Consider the following 9,551-nt stretch of genomic DNA (forward strand, 5'->3'; position numbering starts at 1 on the left):
GCAGCTTTGGCCCAGTTGGTAAACAGCTTAAGTCCAGACATCTTTTCATTCTCCGAGCAGTGGATTGAAATAAAAATGCATATAAGTGGCGACTGACTGGCGCTGGCCTGACAATAGCCTGTAACATTATGCAAGGGTATTTACATAGGAATAAGGCCTTGGTAAAGAAGACAGGGGCAATTAATGACTAGGGCCACACATATAAGGAAAGTTTGTCCAATCTTTTCTTCAATAAAGATCTTTTGTAAAGTGCTATGGAAACTCATGGAGGCCCCCAAACAGACTAGGAGAGGGACTTTTGTGTTGGATTTTTTTTTTTTTTTGGTTGTAGGTTGGGGTTTGGTTTTTGGGGTTGGGTTTTTTTTTTTCCTAAAGTTAAAAGGACCAGATTTTGTAAAGGTAGAATGTAAATCTGATGTGGTTTTGATTTTTTACTATTGTGACTTTTCTCCCCCCACCCCTCTTTTTTTCACAGGAATCAGTTTTTTATGGCTTTTTTGCTAGGAGAATGCATGGAGTAAAAAAATTCAGCAAATTATGTGCCTCAGCACAGGCAGTGTGGTGGAGGTGAAGCATTTGGAGGAGACCTGTCACAATGCTTCTTGACTCCTCCTGCTAAGACAGGTTTGGAATTTAAGCTAATTTGTAAGCACTTAGGGCCTGATTGTGATCTCTCTTACACTCTAGCAAGTCTGCTGGGGCTGTCAGAGTGCTTCCCGGCAGATGCAAAATAGGCAACTTCGCCTTCTGAGTTCAGCTTTTTCCTTCATTTTGTCCTGGTGGATTTGGGAGTGAATGATTTTGATGAACCAAGGAAGCCCCACACTCTGACTCCTGGTCATAATGCCAAAGCTGGAGCACTGCCAGCAGCCAGTGTTGCTGGGACATAACCCAGGGCAGAATTTAACCCAAAAGCTTCATTTTGCCAGATGGATTGCTCTTCCCCCAGCTTGCAGACATAAGTAATGAGCTCATTTCTCTGGGGAAGGGCAGCCCATATCACTCCGGGGCAAGGACAGCACGAAAGAGTCACAGCTGATGATGCCTCCTCCACCTGTGGGGGCTTGAGTTGGTGGGTTTGAGCATCTTGGCATAGTATGGACACGCAACTTGGAGTCTGAAGACATTGCCACCATGACAGGGCTTCCTGGGAGCCTCCTCATCAATGCTTCAACTCTTTACATGTCTCCTCTTCCTTCTCAAGAAGTTTAACTCATTGTCCTCTAAGTTTTACCTGCCCCCATGGAAGCATTGAGGACTATGTTTTCCATGGGCTGCTGTGGCACATCTGTTGAGTATGTCCACAACAATTGGATAATTTTAATTTCAGGGTAATCCATTGGTTTTTAGAGACTTTGCTCTTATTCTAATGATTGTGGAGGGCTCCTTGGTTTGAGTTGATGCCATAACTTTTCTAACATGCTATTCAAAGAGCGATAGGTGTCTTGAAAGCAGAACAGGGACCCTACTGCTCAACCCATCGTAGGTGTTCAAGAAGAAAATCCTTTGGTTGGTATGAATGAGGAAAGCCCCATTGATTTCTCTAAAGTTCTGCCAAGCTTTACATCATTTCATGACCTACTACTTAATCCTTTTCCTTTTAGACAGATTTTTTTTTAGCAGAATATAACTCAAAGAAGAGGGAAGTACATTTCCTGGGACCCCCTGTCATGCTGTTTTCTTTCTTCAAAATATTTTTTAAAATCAACTGCCCCATGGAAATCAATTCCTAAAATGCATGCTGGATGTTGAAGCGGGAGAAATAAATGTTAATAGCACAAATGAATGGTTACAATGAGAGAAGCGTGCAAGGAGCCGAGAACATGTTTCTGCTGCAACCCTGGTAAGCTGCAAAAATCAATGCTTCATTCAAGGCTATTGATCAGTACTAAATTAATTAGAGTTGAAGGCTTATGGCAGTTGATAAGACAACTTGTTAATTTAGTCAATGATAGTGTTTTCCCTAAAGCAGCAAATACCCTCTTTCTCAGAAAAGACATTTCTAACACTTGCTACCCGACATCTTTTTTCCCCCTCTTTTATTTAAAAAAAAAAATTAATAATCACTTTACATTTAAATTAAGATAAGAATTGGATGGGGAGATACTTCTATTTACCTTCTTTTTGCTCTAACATCAAAGAAGGCTGTCGATAACATCTGATGTAATTTAATAGGATGGCAGCATAACATTTAGCTTGGCCCATTGATGGTGATGTTCATTTGGAAAAGCTACTGGGGAGGGGAGGGAGGAGCGAGGAAACCCACTTTCTAAAGGTGGGGGGTTTTTAAATGGCAAACCCAGAGATTTTGCTTTCCAGACAAGAAGATGCTCATGGCCACTGACAAAGACATGGGCTCTGCTAGTCCTGAGAGCTGTGAATGAGATGAAGGTATCCCAGAATACCCTGGACATGGGGCCATACTTCCTGCTGGCTGGGAATGACAAAAGGACAAAACCAAAGGAGTGCTGGAGTCCCACCACCAGCTCTTGGAGGCACCAGTCTGCTACCAGCAGCACTCTAACCCTCAGAGAATGCTAATAAGCCACTGAAGAGCTCAGCTTTCCTGCCATAATTCTATAGAGCTGTTGAGGACCCCATAGTGTTCACTAAATAAAGACAACTAATTGAGAATTTTTTGCACATTTTGCTCAGTGGAATTGTTGTTCAGGCGGTTGGCTGGGGAGAATGTCCCCCTACTGACAACAGGGGCTGATTGTTTTGGCAGCCGCCGGGTTAGCGCCATTGCCTGGGTCTAAGGCTGACTTTAGAAGTATGACAAAAATGTTTAATTTCGGAATTTTTTTTTTTTTTTAATTATGTAGCTGGGAATTATTTGGGCTTTGCAGAGAATGGGCCTTCTGGTGTTTGCGTGAAGAAATAAAAAACATAAACTACATTTGCTGGCAGAGTTTCTCATCAGAATAAAACCTTTGGTCTTTCTCTTTTTCTCCTCACTCTATCTCCCCCCCCCCCTTTTTTTTTTACTGTATTTTCTGCTATGAGGCCTACATTTTTGTGTCTGCAGGTGACACTTTGATTGAAACTGAAATTAATAAATCAGCTGAAAGCTCACACCTACAGCTCACAGCAGGGCCTTGAAAACACGGTTATAAAGGGAGCTTTATGCCCTTGTGTAAAGAAGGAATAAATTACAGAAGCACTTGTTGCCCTTGGACTCGATTTTGCTTTGCAGGCTGGTATCTTATTTTTGGAGCTTATTGTTAATCAACAGGTTCCTTGTAGGTTTAGCAGGTGACTTTGCTATTAATCTCCTATTTGACCACTTTGGCATATTAATGAGGTAGGCTTCTGGATGTGGTTATGTCTCCAGCACAAGGAATTAGTTTAAAAGGTGCACTCTTTACTCAATTGCTCACAGTTAACGATGCTGCAGCCCAAATGCAAAATAGCATTTTCTACAGCTTGCTTAGCATTAAGAGTGTTTTACTAACATTATGTTCCTCACTGTGCTTTTCTTCTGTTGTATACTTATTTCTTCTCCATGGAGGGCTATTATCAGGCTTACTGGTCCTTCCTTCTCTTTATATTTTTGGGGTATTTCTTCATTTTTTATTCCCCTAATAAAATAAAGAAATTATATATAAATGACAAAATGATATCCTTTCTTATTAATGTGCACGTTGGTTTTAATTAAACAATTCCAGAGCGCTTTGGAGGTACCACTGGATTTAAATGAAATGCTCAGCTCAACATTTTTCTTCAAAACTAGCTTAATAAATATCATTATAAAGTGCAGGAATTCAACCAGCCCCATTTCACCTTGTATTTTGGGTCTGATTTAAGCTTGGAGTGAGGATACCTATAGGGGTACTTTAAGAACATAAAGGAAAGCGAAGGATTTAAGACTTAAATTTGTAATTACAAGGATCTGCAGAAATACATAATATTATGAGCCAGGCTACAAAACACCCTGGTGGAAACAGCAGCTTTGTTGTAATGCAGTAATTTCCACATTTCAAGGAACATGCTCTGCCATAGATGGTTATTACTGGTGTTTTCTTTCTTAACTTTCAGACGTGTGGTCTACCTCCCAAACAGATTTATTTTCATATTTAAATTAGTGCTGTCAGGCTTATGCTTGCAGATTCAGAGCACCTTTTTTTTTTTTTTTTTTTAACAGAACTCTTACACGCAACAGCGTATTTGTGTCAGGTTAGATGTCAGCCTTGAGTTTTAGCCTAAACCATAAAATACCTGTATTTTGTGGATTAAGGTCAAAATTACTTTAGCTTAGTATTCTGGTATTCCTCTTCTTTCTCTCTTTTAATTGGGAGATATATATATATTTAAAAAGGTAGAAGAAAAAAGTCTCCTAGAGGAGTATGTTTAAGAGCAAAGATATTTAAGTTATTAGTAATGCCTTTACCATGGCCAGCAGGGGTTAGGTGCTGGTCCACCTCTTACAAAAAGAAATCTGTGGAAGGAGTTGTACAGCCCACATTCCAAGTCACATGCAAATTTCTACCTGTATTTTCAGAAATTACAGTCAATTTAAGATGAAGCCATTGCAGGGTGCTCAGTTTGAGCCTCTGACAAGGGATGCGGGCTTAGCTGAGCTAGAGAAGACACCCTGAAATGATTCACTGAAGCATCCCCATTGGGCAGCCAGACATTCCCAGTCATAGGGGAGCAGATAGTGGGGAAAAGATAAAATTTGTCTGCAGATCTCGCAGCACCCTGACCTTGGAGCAAGTCCAGAGAAGGGCCACGAGGATGATTAGGGGACTGGAGCACCTCCCGTATGAAGATAGGCTGAGGAAGTTGGGGCTGCTCAGACTGGAGAAGAGAAGGCTGCGTGGAGACCTCATAGCAGCCTTCCAGTATCTGAAGGGGGCCTATAGGGGTGCTGGGGAGGGACTCTTCATTAGGGACTGTAGTGATAGGACAAGGGGTAATGGGTTAAATCTTAAACAGGGGAAGTTTAGATTGGATATAAGGAAGAAGTTCTTTCCTGTTAGGGTGGTGAGGCACTGGAATAGGTTGCCCAGGGAGGCTGTGAATGCTGCATCCCTGGCAGTGTTCAAGACCAGGTTGGATGAAGCCTTGGGTGATATGGTTTAGTGTGAGGTATCCCTGCCCATGGCAGGTGGATTGGAACTTGATGATCTTAAGGTCCTTTCCAACCCTAACTATTCTATGATTCTATGATTCTATGATTCTACGATGAAAGGTCATTGGTGAAATACCCAGAAACCTGCTCACAACCTGTGATATGACCCGCAGTTTTCCCAGCACAGGATGCATCCAGATCATGCCCATACCTCTACATCTCCCCAGGATGAGCTAATCGGGCTCATTTTCAAACATCCAGAACTGGACCGGTTAGCTCGTTAAAACCAAAGTAAGATCTTCCTTACCTCAAGCCAATAAATTACCTAACTTCACTTGGAAAAAAGGGAAACAGAAAGGTGTTTTTCAGCTCTGTGAATACACACAGGAATCACCACTGACTTTATGTTATGATTTTTTTTTTTTTTAATGAACCACCACTTGAATGGTTTTGTTGGATTTTTGTTTGGTGTTTTTGTGGTGTGCTCTTGTTTGTCAGGGTCCAAGGAAGAGCAAATTTCTACCACACAGGCACAAACCCCTATAAATCAGGGTTCAGCATTAAAACACCAGCAAACCCTTCACTGAAGTGGTGTTAGCAGGGGCTGCTCCACAGTGTATTTCTAAAGAGGAATACTTAATGTAACACAGTTTGGGAGCCCTTCCCATTCCCAGCCCCCATCTCACCCTAACTACTTACAGCACAAGGAGGTTTGAGCTTATTTTGTCTTTTCACAACTTAGCAAGATCAGACACATTTCAGCAATGCATATGCAGATTTTACCTCTTGTTACTTTCTCTAATGAGCTTTCACTTAATCAGTTTGACAGTCGCCTTTCTTCCTTTTTGCTTCGTATCCACTAGGAAAGTATTCAGGAAAAAGTGTTAACAGTTTCAAGGGGTATTAGCAAAATGAAATAGCGGCACAGCCAAGTTTAGGAAGATCGCAAGAGAGCTTTACGAAAAGGAAAGAAAAAGAAAAGTTAAAACTTTTTAAGTTTTAAGTATGTGAATTTAACAAGAATGTTTGTCTAGGAAATAAGCAAGAATTCAGACACCACTTTAATTTCCCTTCATTTTAAAATAATGCTAATAACAAGTAGAAAAATCCTGGGTTTATGCAATTTTCTGGGTTATAGAAACAAGCACTTTCCTTGGTAATATATAACCCTTTTGAAAATAAAAATATCCTCTTTAATAAGCTAGTGAATGGGGGCTCTAGCTGCAGCCAGTCACCCAAGACAAGGATTCTGGAAGTACCAGTGACCTGCAGAGCCATGGGAAGGGACCCACAGATCAGCATCAACCCTGGGCACCCAGGTTATCCAAAACAGCTACACATTTAATTCCTGTGTGGAGGGGTTTGATGCAAAGACCCCTCTGAGGACCAGGCATTGGTATTTTCAATGAAGCAGATTATTAGAATAAGTGGGAACCCTGGGAAAGGGCAAGGGGTAATGATGCCCCAACAGTTGTGGGTTCCCCGGGCCCAAGAAAACTGCCCTTATTTCATCCCTTATTTAAGGTTCTCACTGGGCAAATTAAAACCAGGGCACACTGGATTTTATAGCATCTGCCGGCACTTGAACCCTAAAATGTACATGCAGAAACAGAAGTCAGTGCTCTACACAGTATGAAAAGCAAAACCAGACAAGGGAATTAACCCCAAAGTGGGGGTGTTGCATCTCTCTAAGTCAGCACTTATGCACTCAATGTCATCAGTAAGCTGTGTCATCACTGAGGACATCACTTAGGCATTAAGTTCAGAATAGTTAAGTGGAAAAGGACTGATGACATTCCTTACTGACAAGAAATGCAAAGCTTAAGCCTGGGCTTTTAAGAGAACCACAGCCTCCACAAAGGCAGCATGGGCAGAAGGAAAACACGAATTTGGCATTTCCCCAGCTGATAAACCTACTGGGACTCCTGGTCTGGTCTGGTTGTCAGAAAAAAATTTCAAAGCCCAGTTCCTGCTAACCAGCTCCTTCACATGAAGTCACCAGGTCACTTCACAAATGCCAACCCACGGTTATCACAGACTAGTTTGCAGGATTCGAGCACATGCAGGGATTGGGGTTGCACCTAAGGAAAAGGTTTTCCTTTGTCTTCATGGGAAATTTGTATCTGGATGCAATGGAAGATGCATCTTTTATTTATGGGTTTCCATCCCTGGGTACCAACAACACAATGATCATATTCAACAGTTTGCTATGAGCCAGTTCAAGACAGCATAAAGGAGCCTTGAGTGTCTGATGCTGGTGTTACTTGGCTAAAAAAACCCTCACCCCAAATCATCACAGAGGTGGAGAAAGGAAAAGATAATGATATTGCCAAATAGAAGGTTTTCTTTGACTCAATATAAAATCTACACTAGCTTTGTGTTACTCTTACGAGGAAACTGAGCCTTGCGTAAAGTTCTTTGCTGAACAGAGGCACAGCTAGGTGATACAGTTATTACCTGGTGTGAGCTGTGGTTATGGTAAGAGATATGCCTAAGGGTGTGGGGCATGGGTCCTACTTCCCGCAGTGGTGCAGGCTTCCTGAATGATCACAGGTGAATATCTTAGCATCCCTTCCTGACTTGAAAATAAAGGTAATAGGGTTTTCCTACCTAGCTGAGATGTGAAAATAAATACAGAATCAGTGAGGTGGTCACGGAAATAGGAACTGAATGCATGCCTGAGATATTTAACCTGGAATTACCAAAAGAATGCCTGTGTTTGATATGGTTATCTTCATGTCTGAAAACAGCAACATATCTATACGAAAATGCAGACAATCCTCTCCCTCTAGCTAATGTACTGTTTCTTTTCTAAAATGGATTCTTCACTGTCCTCCCAAGCCACAAAAAGACCACTTTTCCAGCCAGCACTGACCAGTTCCATCATGAGACACATAATTACTAAGTCATGTAAAATGTGAATTTTCTTGCTGCCACACCAAGCTGCGACACCCAGAAAACTGGTAAGAAAATGTGGCTGTCATTAGTCAACACTGAATCTAGTTTTCAACATCATTGCCTGCAAACTAAAGGATTATGTCCCAAAATGTCTGCTTCAGTAAGCGGGGTGGTAATGGTATTGCTTTTACAGATTTTGATGTTATTTTGCCCTGTTATATATTCTCAGACAACACTGAGAAACAACCCAGCACTGTTGTGCTGAATCTTGCAGGTCTGCAGAGCAAAAGGGGACATGCAGACCCAGAGAGGCTTTAGCTAGGCTTTGCATTCCTGGCTCTATTTCTACCTCTAAAACTGGGACCACACGACTGCAAAGCCAGAGTATATGCTCCAACACAACTTTTCCAAAATCACTCTTTTCAAGTATTTTATTCTGATCTTCCTTTTAAGCTGGGGTCCAAAACCTTTAAATCAGAGGCAATTTTGTTTTCCTAGCTGTCAGCAATATTTTGGCTATTTTAAGAATGTAGGACAGGGTTAAGGATTAGTACCAGCATTTCTTTTCTGTGTATCAGAGCTTCTTAGCAGTAATTAATTAGGACATTGGGTTTTGTACTCTTGGTTCAGGTCATTTGCCTATGAGCAGCTCAAGCCTTTTACAAAGGCACATTGCATATGTTTCTGGGTACCTTTTTGAGAGAAGATTTAAATTGGCCAGATGAATAATACTTTGCTACAAGTGTTTTGCCCTAGGCAAAAAAGGTTTTCTTCATATTATCATTGCCTGGAGCTGGAATCCTCAAGCTTGATGTGACTGGTGTTATACTGTCACATGGCAATGATGTAAGAACAGGAGCTCTCTGTGTCAGACAAATCTGGATTTAGGGGAATTATAGCAGATGTTGCAAAATGGCAACAGTTTAGTAAGTTCCTTTCATCCCGCTGTTGGGAGGCAGGTCCACAAAGTATACCCAGACAGAGAAGAATGTTATCTTTGATCCCTTTCACTCCAGGGCAAGAAGGCTCCACCCGATGAGGGATGCAGGGAGGCTGGAAATAGAAATAAATTTACAGTAGCTGTTTGTTTTGCAATATGGAAATGGACCATTATTTATTCACGCTGTTTGCCCAGACATGTATAGAAGATTTTTATCGGGGGGTAGCATGCATTGTGCTCTGTAAACAGATTAGAGCATTCAATATTAAGATTAATGGCATGGAAAAACACTTGGAAATTTGTGCACAGTTAGATTACAAGGAAGACTTGCAGCTCCTCTCCGCCATGCATACATGGACAGTCATATTTTTATGCTGAGGAAATGAGGAAGGAAGGAATATAATTGCCTCTGATACAGTAATGAAAAGCAAAAAGTTATACATTATGGGATATCACATGAATTTTATCCATCACGTAGGATTTCTTTTAATGAAAGAAACTGGAAATATCTCTGTTCATGTGCTCCTTCATTTGGCTAAACAGCTCATTTATACCTATGCAGAAACTGAACACATGATGACAACGTGACAGACCCTGTTTACAGCAAGAAAGCACCACCTGTGGTGAACAGAACATGCC

Source organism: Pezoporus wallicus, unplaced genomic scaffold (assembly GCF_028554395.1).
Source record: "Pezoporus wallicus isolate ANWC-B61680 ecotype Strahan unplaced genomic scaffold, APGP_CSIRO_Pwel_v1 contig_7379, whole genome shotgun sequence".
Taxonomy (NCBI): Eukaryota; Metazoa; Chordata; class Aves; order Psittaciformes; family Psittacidae; genus Pezoporus; species Pezoporus wallicus.